The sequence below is a fragment of the Petromyzon marinus genome, chromosome 61 (assembly GCF_048934315.1).
Source record: "Petromyzon marinus isolate PM22_M1 ecotype Great Lakes invasive population chromosome 61, UKy_Petmar_22M1.pri1.0, whole genome shotgun sequence".
In the NCBI taxonomy this organism is placed as follows: Eukaryota; Metazoa; Chordata; class Hyperoartia; order Petromyzontiformes; family Petromyzontidae; genus Petromyzon; species Petromyzon marinus.
The window spans coordinates 1,507,354-1,518,457 of NC_133727.1; the positions used below are offsets into that span (position 1 = coordinate 1,507,354).

Here is an 11,104-nt window from a genome sequence, read left to right on the forward strand (position 1 = left end):
CTGTGTGTGTCTATGATTCTGTGTGTGTGTATGATTTTGTGTGTGTGTCTATGATTCTGTGTGTGTGTCTATGATTCTGTGTGTGTGTCTATGATTCTGTGTGTGTGTCTATGATCCTGTGTGTGTGTGTCTATGATTCTGTGTTTGTGTCTATGATCCTGTGTTTGTGTCTATGATTCTGTGTTTGTGTCTATGATTTTGTGTGTGTGTGTCTATGATTCTGTGTGTATGTTTCTATGATTATGTGTGTGTCTATGATTATGTGTGTGTGTCTATGATCCTGTGTTTGTGTCTATGATTCTGTGTGTGTCTATGATCCTGTGTGTGTGTCTATGATTCTGTGTGTGTGTGTTTATGTTTTTGTGTGTCTATGATCCTGTGTGTGTGTCTATGATTCAGTGTGTGTGTCTATGATTCTGTGTGTGTGTCTATGATTCTCTGTGTGTGTCTATGATTCTGTGTGTGTGTCTATGATTCTGTATGTGTGTCTATGATCCTGTGTGTGTCTATGATTCTGTGTGTGTCTCTATGATCCTGTGTGTGTCTATGATTCTGTGTGTGTCTATGATCCTGTGTGTGTGTCTATGATTCTGTGTGTGTCTATGATCCTGTGTGTGTCTATGATTCTGTGTGTGTTTCTATGATCCTGTGTGTGTCTATGATTCTGTGTGTGTGTCTATGATCCTGTGTGTGTGTCTATGATTCTGTGTGTGTCTATGATTCTGTGTGTATGTCTATGATTCTGTGTGTGTCTATGATTCTGTGTGTGTGTCTATGATTTTGTGTGTGTGTCTATGATTCTGTGCGTGTGTCTATGATTCTGTGTTTGTGTCTATGATTCTGTGTGTGTGTCTATGATCCTGTGTGTGTGTGTCTATGATTCTTTGTTTGTGTCTATGATCCTGTGTTTGTGTCTATGATTCTGTGTTTGTGTCTATGATTTTGTGTGTGTGTGTCTATGATTCTGTGTGTATGTTTCTATGATTATGTGTGTGTCTATGATTATGTGTGTGTGTCTATGATCCTGTGTGTGTGTCTATGATTCTGTGTGTGTCTATGATCCTGTGTGTGTGTCTATGATTCTGTGTGTGTGTGTGTTTATGTTTTTGTCTGTGTGTGTCTATGATCCTGTGTGTGTGTCTATGATTCAGTGTGTGTGTCTATGATTCTGTGTGTGTGTCTATGATTCTGTGTGTGTGTCTATGATTCTGTGTGTGTGTCTATGATCCTGTGTGTGTGTCTATGATTCTGTGTGTGTCTCTATGATCCTGTGTGTGTCTATGATTCTGTGTGTGTGTGTCTATGATCCTGTGTGTGTGTCTATGATTCTGTGTGTGTTTCTATGATCCTGTGTGTGTCTATGATTCTGTGTGTGTGTCTATGTTTATGTGTGTATGTCTATGATTCTGTGTGTGTGTCTATGATACTGTGTGTGTCTATGATTCTGTGTGTGAGTCTATGATTCTGTGTGTGTGTGTGTCTTTGATTCTGTGTGTATGTCTATGATTCTGTGTGTGTGTCTATGATTCTGTGTGTGTCTATGAGTCTGTGTGTGTCTATGATTCTGTGTGTGTCTATGATTCTGTATGTATGTTTCTATGATTATGTGTGTCTATGATTATGTGTGTGTCTATGATCCTGTGTGTGTTTCTATGATTCTGTGTGTGTGTCTATGATCCTGTGTGTGTCTATGATTCTGTGTGTGTGTCTATATTTACGTGTGTGTGTCTATGATTCTGTGTGTGTGTCTATGATTCTGTGTGTGTGTCTATGATCCTGTGTGTGTCTATGATTCTGTGTGTGTGTCTATATTTACGTGTGTGTATCTATGATTGTGTGTGTGTCTTTGATTCTGTGTTTGTGTCTATGATCCTGTGTTTGTGTCTATGATTCTGTGTTTGTGTCTATGATCCTGTGTGTGTGTGTATGATCCTGTGTGTATGTTTCTATGATTATGTGTGTGTCTATGATTATATGTGTATCTGTGATCCTGTGTGTCTATGATTCTGTGTGTGTGTCTATGATCCTGTGTTTGTGTCTATGATTCTGTGTTTTTGTCTATGATTCTGTGTGTGTGTCTATGATTCTGTGTGTGTGTCTATGATTCTGTATGTATGTTTCTTTGATTATGTGTGTCTATGATTATGTGTGTGTGTCTATGATCCTGTGTGTGTGTCTATGATTCTCTGTGTGTGTCTATGATCCTGTGTGTGTGTCTATGATTCTGTGTGTGTGTCTATATTTACATGTGTGTCTTTGATTCAGTGTGTGTCTATGATTCTGTGTGTGTGTCTATGATCCTGTGTGTGTCTATGATTCTTAGTGTGTGTCTATGATTCTGTGTGTGTCTATGATTCTGTGTGTGTGTCTATGATCCTGTGTGTGTGTCTATGATTCTGTGTGTGTGTCTATGATTCTATGTGTGTCTATGATTCTGTATGTGTGTCTATGATTCAGTGTGTGTGGCTATGATTCTGTGTGTGTGTCTACGATCCTGTGTGTGTCTATGATTCTGTGTGTGTCTATGATTCTGTGTGTATGTCTATGATTCTGTGTGTGTGTCTATGATCCTGTGTGTGTGTCTATGATTCTGTGTGTGTGTCTATGATTCAGTGTGTGTGCCTATGATTCTGTGTGTGTCTATGATTCTGTGTTTGTGTCTATGATCCTGTATTTGTGTCTATGATTCTGTGTTTGTGTCTATGATTCTGTGTGTGTGTCTATGATTATGTGTGTGTGTCAATGATTCTGTGTGTGTGTCTATGATTCTGTGTGTGTGTCTATGATCCTGTGTGTGTGTCTATGATTCTGTGTGTGTGTCTATGATTCTGTGTGTGTGTGTCTATGATCCTGTGTGTGTGTCTATAATTCTGTGTGTGTGTCTATGATTCTGTGTGTGTCTATGATTCTGTGTGTGTGTCTATGATTCTGTGTGTGTGTCTATGATTCAGTGTGTGTGGCTATGATTCTGTGTGTGTCTACGATCCTGTGTGTCTATGATTCTGTGTGTGTCTATGATTCTGTGTGTATGTCTATGATTCTGTGTGTGTGTCTATGATCCTGTGTGTGTGTCTATGATTCTGTGTGTGTGTCTATGATTCAGTGTGTGTGCCTATGATTCTGTGTGTGTCTATGATTCTGTGTTTGTGTCTATGATCCTGTATTTGTGTCTATGATTCTGTGTTTGCGTCTATGATCCTGTGTGTGTCTATGATTCTGAGTGTGTTTCTATGATCCTGTGTGTGTCTATGATTCTGTGTGTGTCTATGATCCTGTGTGTGTGTCTATGATTCTGTGTGTGTGTCTATGATTCTGTGTGTGTGTCTATGATTCTGTGTGTGTGTCTATAATTCTGTGTGTGTCTATGATTTTGTGTGTGTGTCTATGATTCTGTGTGTGTCTTTGATTCTGTGTGTGTGTCTATGATTCTGTGTGTGTGTCTATGATTCTGTGTGTGTGTCTATGATTCTGTGTGTGTCTATGATTCTGTGTGTGTGTGTCTATGATTCTGTGTGTGTGTGTCTATGATTCTGTGTGTGTGTATCTATGATTCCGTGTGTATGTTTCTATGATTATGTGTGTGTCTATGATTATGTGTGTGTGTCTATGATTCTGTGTGTGTGTCTATGATTCTGTGTGTGTGTGTCTATGATTCTGTGTGTGTATGTCTATGATTCTGTGTGTGTGTCTATGATTCTGTGTGTGTGTGTCTATGATTCTGTGTGTGTGTCTATGATTCTGTGTGTGTGTGTCTCGCACCCCCTCTTCTCCGGGGGTGATGCGAAGCGTCCGGAAAGTTGAGGGTCACCCCTGAAACTCGCGGCCAAACACTGGTGACGTTTATCTGAAACAGTTCCGGTACCTCCCCTAGTTCGACTCGGCCTCAAATACGTACGTGCCTGGTTCCGTATGTAAACATCGTCACTAGGGGAGACAAAGGCGGCCGGGCGTGGTGCTGGCCACCCACGCCATCGTGTGCCGTGCCGGCCTTCACAGGTGCTGCTACTCGCTAACAGCACTTGCTCCGACAGTCTGTTGTGCTTTTTTCTTCTTGAATGTCACGATAATAACGTGACACAGATCTCTCTGTACGGCTGTTGTTGTTGTCTGTGTCGGTCGTGCAGTAAACAAAAAACGTTGGAACCGTCCCATTAACGTTGTCGTTTAGGGCTCAGATCGGACTCTATCCCACCCGTGTCTCCCACCCGTGTCTCCCACTCACCTGTCTCTACCACCCGTGCCTCCCACTCACCCGTGCCTCCCACTCACCCGTGCCTCCCACTCACCCGTGCCACTCACTCACCCGTGCCTCCCACTCACCCGTGCCTCCCACTCACCCGTGTCTCCCACCCACCCGTGCCTCCCACCCACCCGTGCCTCCCACCCACCCGTGCCTCCCACTCACCCGTGTCTCCCACCCACCCGTGTCTCCCACTCACCCGTGCCACTCACCCGTGCCTCCCACTCACCCGTGCCTCCCACTCACCCGTGTCTCCCACTCACCCGTGCCACTCACCCGTGCCTCCCACTCACCCGTGCCTCCCACTCACCCGTGCCTCCCACTCACCCGTGCCTCCCACTCACCCGTGCCTCCCACTCACCCGTGCCTCCCACTCACCCGTGTCTCCCACCCGTGCCTCCCACTCACCCGTGTCTCCCACTCACCCGTGTCTCCCATCCACCCGTGTCTCCCACTCACCCGTGTCTCCCACCCACCCGTGTCTCCCACTCACCCGTGTCTCCCACCCACCCGTGTCTCCCACCCACCCGTGTCTCCCACTCACCCGTGTCTCCCACTCACCCGTGTCTCCCACCCACCCGTGTCTCCCACCCACCCGTGTCTCCCACTCACCCGTGTCTCCCACCCACCCGTGTCTCCCACCCACCCGTGTCTCCCACCCATGTCTCCCACCCACCCGTGTCTCCCACCCACCCGTGCCTCCCACCCACCCGTGCCTCCCACTCACCCGTGTCTCCCACTCACCCGTGTCTCCCACCCATGTCTCCCACTCACCTGTACAAAGCTCCCCCCCTCCGTCACGTGCCGAGCCCGCTCCACGTGTGGGGGCAGGATGATGGCTGCCACTGCTGCTGATACTGATACTGCTGATGCTACTGCTGATGCTGTTGGTGCTGCTACTGTTGCTGATATTGATACTGCTGCTGGTGCTGATACTGATACTGCTGCTGATACTGCTGCTGCTACTGCTGCTACTGCTGATGCTGCTGCTGCTACTGCTGGTGCTGCTGATGCTGGTGCTGCTACTGGTACTGCTACTGCTGCTGATACTGATACTGCTGCTGATACTGATACTGCTGCTGATACTGCTGCTACTGCTGGTGCTGCTACTGGTACTGCTGCTGCTGCTTCTGCTGATACTGCTGATACTGTTGCTACTGCTGCTACTGCTGGTGGTGCTGCTGCTACTGATGGTGCTGCTACTGATGGTGCTGCTACTGCTGCTACTGCTGCTACTACTGGTACTGGTACTGCTGCTACTGCTGGTGCTGCTGCTACTGCTGCTGCTACTGCTGATACTGCTACTACTGGTACTGCTGCTACTGCTGGTGCTGCTGCTACTGCTGCTGCTACTGCTGCTGCTGCTGATACTGCTACTACTGCTGCTACTACTGGTACTGCTACTGCTGCTGCTGATACTGTTGCTGCTACTGCTGCTACTACTGGTACTACTACTGCTGCTACTGCTGCTACTACTGGTACTACTACTGCTGCTACTGCTGCTACTACTGGTACTACTACTGCTGCTACTGCTGCTACTACTGGTACTACTACTGCTGCTGTTGCTGGTGCTGCTGCTACTGCTGCTACTACTGGTACAACTACTGCTACTACTGCTACTACTGCTGCTGCTGCTGGTGCTACTGCTACTGCTGCTACTACTGCTACTACTACTGCTGCTGTTGGTGCTGCTGCTGGTGCTACTGCTGCTGCTACTACTGCTGCTGCTGCTACTACTGCTGCTACTGCTGCTACTACTGCTGCTGGTACTGCTCCCCGCGGGATGGGAGCAGGGTCGGAGTCTGGGATGTGGAGCGGGGATCGCGGGGCGGGGGAGGAATGGCGGTGAGAGGGGGGGAGTTTGTGAGTTGGGGGGAGGGGCGTGGTTGTTTGATACCGGTTACCGGTTCGGAGCATTCACGAACCGGTAACCGATTTCATTGCAATTTTGGCAATGGTTGCACCGATTGAAACCTCCCTCCCCCCTCCCCCCCCCATTGTCTCAACTACCGCGCCGGGAGCTGGAATCGAACCGGTGAGCTGCGGATCGCGAGTCAAATGTAGTTCTACCTGATGACGGTTGCTTGTGTTGCAATCGAAACGTCGTACTCTATTATTTAATTTATTTTCTTTCTCCGTGACTTTACCGAAAGAACCAAAGAGTTATTCCTGCAGTCACGGAAGCTTCAAATCAAGTCTGAGCATTAACCGGTTTTCCCGAGCGGTTACCGGTTATTAAAAAAGCCCTCGTGAGGTTTGCGTGTTCATCAAAACCGTCCCACTGTGCGCGGGGCCTTACAATTAATTACACACACACACACAAAACACACACACACAATGGGTGACGTTTCGGGCAATGGCCCTCCTTTAGAGCCCCATGCATAACAGCGTGCCCCCGATAGGAATAATACGAGTTGGTGACTTTTGAGAATTTAACTTTTTTAAAAAGTGTGAAAAAATAATAATAATAATAGGGGTGTTTTACCCTTTCTGGCAATGAAGTTGTGTTAAGGGGCCGTCCATAAATGACGTCACGCGATTTTGGACGATTTTTGACCCCCCACCCGCGTCACACGGCGTCACAAAAAGTCAGAGCCCCCCCTCAAATATGACGTCACAAAGCTCTGCCCCCCCCCCCCCAAAACCATATTTCCATTTAAAAAATAAAACATGCTTCAAGTCGCTGTAAACTATTGTCATTGTAGTAGTGCGTATTTAATGTGGCGCTGCACTCTGATGTTGTAGGAGCGTTGTTATAACAATTAGTGTTGTTATAACAATTAGTGTTGTTATAACAATTAGTGTTGTTATAACAATTAGTGTTGTTATAACAATTAGTGTTGTTGGAACAATTAGTGTTGTTATAACAATTAGTGTTGTTATAACAATTAGTGTTGTTATAACAATTAGTGTTGTTATAACAATTAGTGTTGTTAGAACAATTAGTGCTGTTAGAACAATTAGTGTTGTTGTAACAATTAGTGTTGTTGTAACAATTAGTGTTGTTGTAACAATTAGTGTTGTTAGAACAATTAGTGTTGTTATAACAATTAGTGTTGTTATAACAATTAGTGTTGTTGGAACAATTAGTGTTGTTAGAACAATTAGTGTTGTTGGAACAATTAGTGTTGTTATAACAATTAGTGTTGTTGTAACAATTAGTGTTGTTATAACAATTAGTGTTGTTATAACAATTAGTGTTGTTGTAACAATTAGTGTTGTTATAACAATTAGTGTTGTTAGAACAATTAGTGTTGTTGTAACAATTAGTGTTGTTATAACAATTAGTGTTGTTGTAACAATTAGTGTTGTTATAACAATTAGTGTTGTTGTAACAATTAGTGTTGTTAGAACAATTAGTGTTGTTATAACAATTAGTGTTGTTAGAACAATTAGTGTTGTTAGAACAATTAGTGTTGTTATAACAATTAGTGTTGTTGTAGCAATTAGTGCTGTTAGAACAATTAGTGTTGTTGTAACAATTAGTGTTGTTGTAACAATTAGTGTTGTTATAACAATTAGTGTTGTTATAACAATTAGTGCTGTTGTAACAATTAGTGTTGTTAGAACAATTAGTGTTGTTAGAACAATTAGTGTTGTTAGAACAATTCTATATTTATTTAAAGTTGCGCATTTTTACGTGACGTCACATTTCTCAACCCCCCCCCCTCGTCACAAATGTCTGACCCCCCACTCCCCCCCCCCCTCTAGGTGCGTGACGTCATTTATGGATGGCCCCTAAGATGTTCAAACACCAAATGTAAACATTTTGCGAGGAATCGCGTTTCTGCGTGTCACCACCCACACACGGCTCTTGTGGTGAACATGCCCACACACACGTGGCCCTGACCATATATGACGCATTCTCCTTGAAAGACACTGGCCACTGTGAGTCTATGGGTCTCTGTGAGTCTATGAGCCTCTGTGTGCTGAATCTGTGGGTCTCTATGAGTCTATGGGTCTCTGTGAGTCTATGGGTCACTGTGAGTCGATGGGCCTCTGTGTGCTTAGTTTGTGAGTCTATGGGTCTTCGCGAGTCTATGGGTCTGAGGCTATGGGGCTCTGTGTGAGTCTATGGGTCTCTTTGTCCCGTGTTACATTCAAGACACAACAGCCTTCTTTCGGGCCGAGTCTCTCACCGGTGTCAGATCAGAGAGCATCGAAAAGCGACGAGCACCAGGACGATGCCACTATCAGGACATTTATAGCTTGGGGGGCGGGGGGAGCTGCTACCATAAAAGTGTTAAAGCTAAGACTAGTTGTTGCAGCCTTTTTCCTGCGAATGAAACGGGAGTTGTGTTAAGATGCTCAAACGCCAAATGGATGAGACATTTTGCGAGGGATCAAATTGACTGCAATGAATCACCACACGGTGCTTTGCGGTGAACATGACTCTGATCATACAATGGGCCAATGTCCTCGAAACCGATTGGCCTCGTCTCTCTGCCCCGACACTAGTGAGACCAAGGCCCTGAAGAAGGCCTTCGATAGTGTAGGCCAGAATAAAAAAAATAGATGTAAATTTGAAAACGAATTTCCTGCCTAAAATAAAAAAAATTCACTAACACGTGTGAATGACTTTTATTTATTTTAACAATAATGTCTAATAGTGTATTGTTTTACATTGCTCTGTTTTTACTTTTTCACCTTTTCTTGTTTCATCGTATTTAAAGGCAGAGATTAGGGATTTATGAAGTACAACCATAACCACAATCATCTAAACAGAAATCTTTTTTTTATAGAAATATATTGGGGGGGGGGGGGACATTTTGAGCATATTTATGATAATTACTGCCTTGGTGTAGGCCAATCAGTCTCCAGGACAATGTTTACATTGATTTGGAGCATTCGTGACTGCAGGAATCAATTCTCTTTGGGTTGGTAAAGTCATGACGCAGTGGGTAGAAAATAAAATTAAATCACGACGTTTCGATCTCAACTCAAGCGTCCGTCATCAGGTGGAACAGTGACAGCATGAGAACTGCTGACAGCAGATGGCACATTTAGCGAGGAATGCTGACAGCAGTTATCCTGTTGTCTCTGTTCCACCTAGTGAAAGAACCAGAGTAACGCCCACATTATCATTATCATCAGAGCCATGTTTCTTTGCATTGCCACCACAAAATACTACTGGTAATTGCAAACATGATGCCTTGAATAAAGGTGTCAGTTTTTTGTGCCAGTTAAAAGGGTAAAACCTATTCCTATATCTTGATATTTGGTGTTTGAACATCTTAAAACAACTGTTTTATTGCTAGAACGGGGTTGAATCTATTCCTAATTTTTCAGTCTTGTAGCTGCTCACCCCGAGCCCTCAATGCCCTGATAATGGCATTGTCCTTGCCCTGTTCGCCTTTGGGCGTTCTCTGATCTGACACTGTTGAGACGAAGGCTGCCATCTCTTCTGTAGGCCAATAGGTCTCAAAGACCACGCATCATGTATGATTATCATGACATGTGTGTTTGCATGTTCAGCACAAGTAGCGTTGTGTGGATCATGCAGTAACTCGATTCCTTGCGAAATGTTTCTAGTTTTGGTGTTTAAACGTCTTCGCACAACCGACGTTTTATTGCCGGAAAAAGGCTAAAGCGCCCCTATTCTTATTTTTTCTTCATACTTTGACACTAGCAAAAAAACAGGGGTCCCGTGTTACATTCAAGACTAGAGACTCGTCCAGCGCTGCATCTCGTGGGGAGGGGGCGAGATGGGGGGGGGGCTCTCACCTGGCCCCGGCCCAAGCCCCGGGGCGTTGCGACAGGGAGCAGGCGCTCTGACGTCACCCGTCAGCGGAACACGCCGGCTGACGTTGGGCAATGAACACTGTCCTCATCACCGTCGTCATCATCATCACCATCGTCAGCGGCACCACCACAACCACGGCATTGTCACCAGTCACGTCGTCTTCAACATCGACCACTGCGAACATCGTTCGGTCTCACAGAGACCCATAGACTCACAGAGACCTATAGAGACCCATAGAGACCCATACTCACAGAGACCCATAGAGACCCATAGACTCACAGAGACCTATAGAGACCCATAGAGACCCATACTCACAGAGACCCATAGACTCACAGAGACCCATAGACTCAGAGACCCACAGATTCAGCACACAGAGGCTCATAGACTCACAGAGACCCATAGACTCACAGAGACTCAAAGACTCACAGAGGCCCATACTCACAGAGCTCCATACAGCAAGGCATACACTTCGTCCCACGGTGACCCATAGCTTCACGAGACCGATAGACTCGCATAAACCCACACTCCCAAAGTGACCCACACATTTACAGACGTTCAGAGAATCAGAGACCCAGAAATTCACACAGAGACCTACATACTCACACAGACCCATAGCCTCGCACGGAAACCCATAGACAGACACTGACGCAAGGCTTACCCTGCAACGTCCGATATAACACGGCTGGCTACGTCCGGCGCGAAAGAAGTTCAGCACACGTGCCTGAGACCCGTCGCACATTGTGACATTCAGCCAGCGAATGTCGAGATCGACGACGGAGGGCGAGACGAGGGGGAGAGACGGAGACCCCTCGCCACAGACTCGCACCCACCCCACACTCGCGGCGCCTGCCACCGAATCAGCCACAATCCGCGCCATCTGCCTGCATCTCAGAAGCTAAGCAGGCCTGAGCCCGGTTAGTACTTGGATGGGCAACCCCCCCCCCTCCCCCCCCCCCCCGGGCTTGCCAGGTACTCACCAGGTGAGTTGGGTGGTGCATGCGGGCTGAGCGATGACATTCGTGATTACCGTCGAAGCAACGGCACCATCATCATGTCGTCACAAACACCACGTCACGATGACATCACAACACCGCCCCGCCCCCCAACATCGCATTTCACCA

At 46.0% G+C, this 11,104-nt stretch overlaps 1 protein-coding gene across 3 annotated transcripts in view; it reads right to left on the bottom strand.

Annotated features, from left to right (window-relative positions):
* The window catches only part of LOC116955663 (uncharacterized), a 36,461-nt gene extending 25,395 nt beyond the window's left edge, over positions 1-11,066 (bottom strand). Inside the window, exon 1 of one of the 3 annotated variants that reach the window (XM_076053433.1) lies at positions 10,961-11,066. The gene's annotated coding sequence lies outside the window, so the exon portion shown is untranslated. The other 2 variants (XM_076053435.1, XM_076053436.1) reach the window with 2 other exon arrangements.
* Between the last annotated feature and the right edge of the window lie 38 nt (positions 11,067-11,104).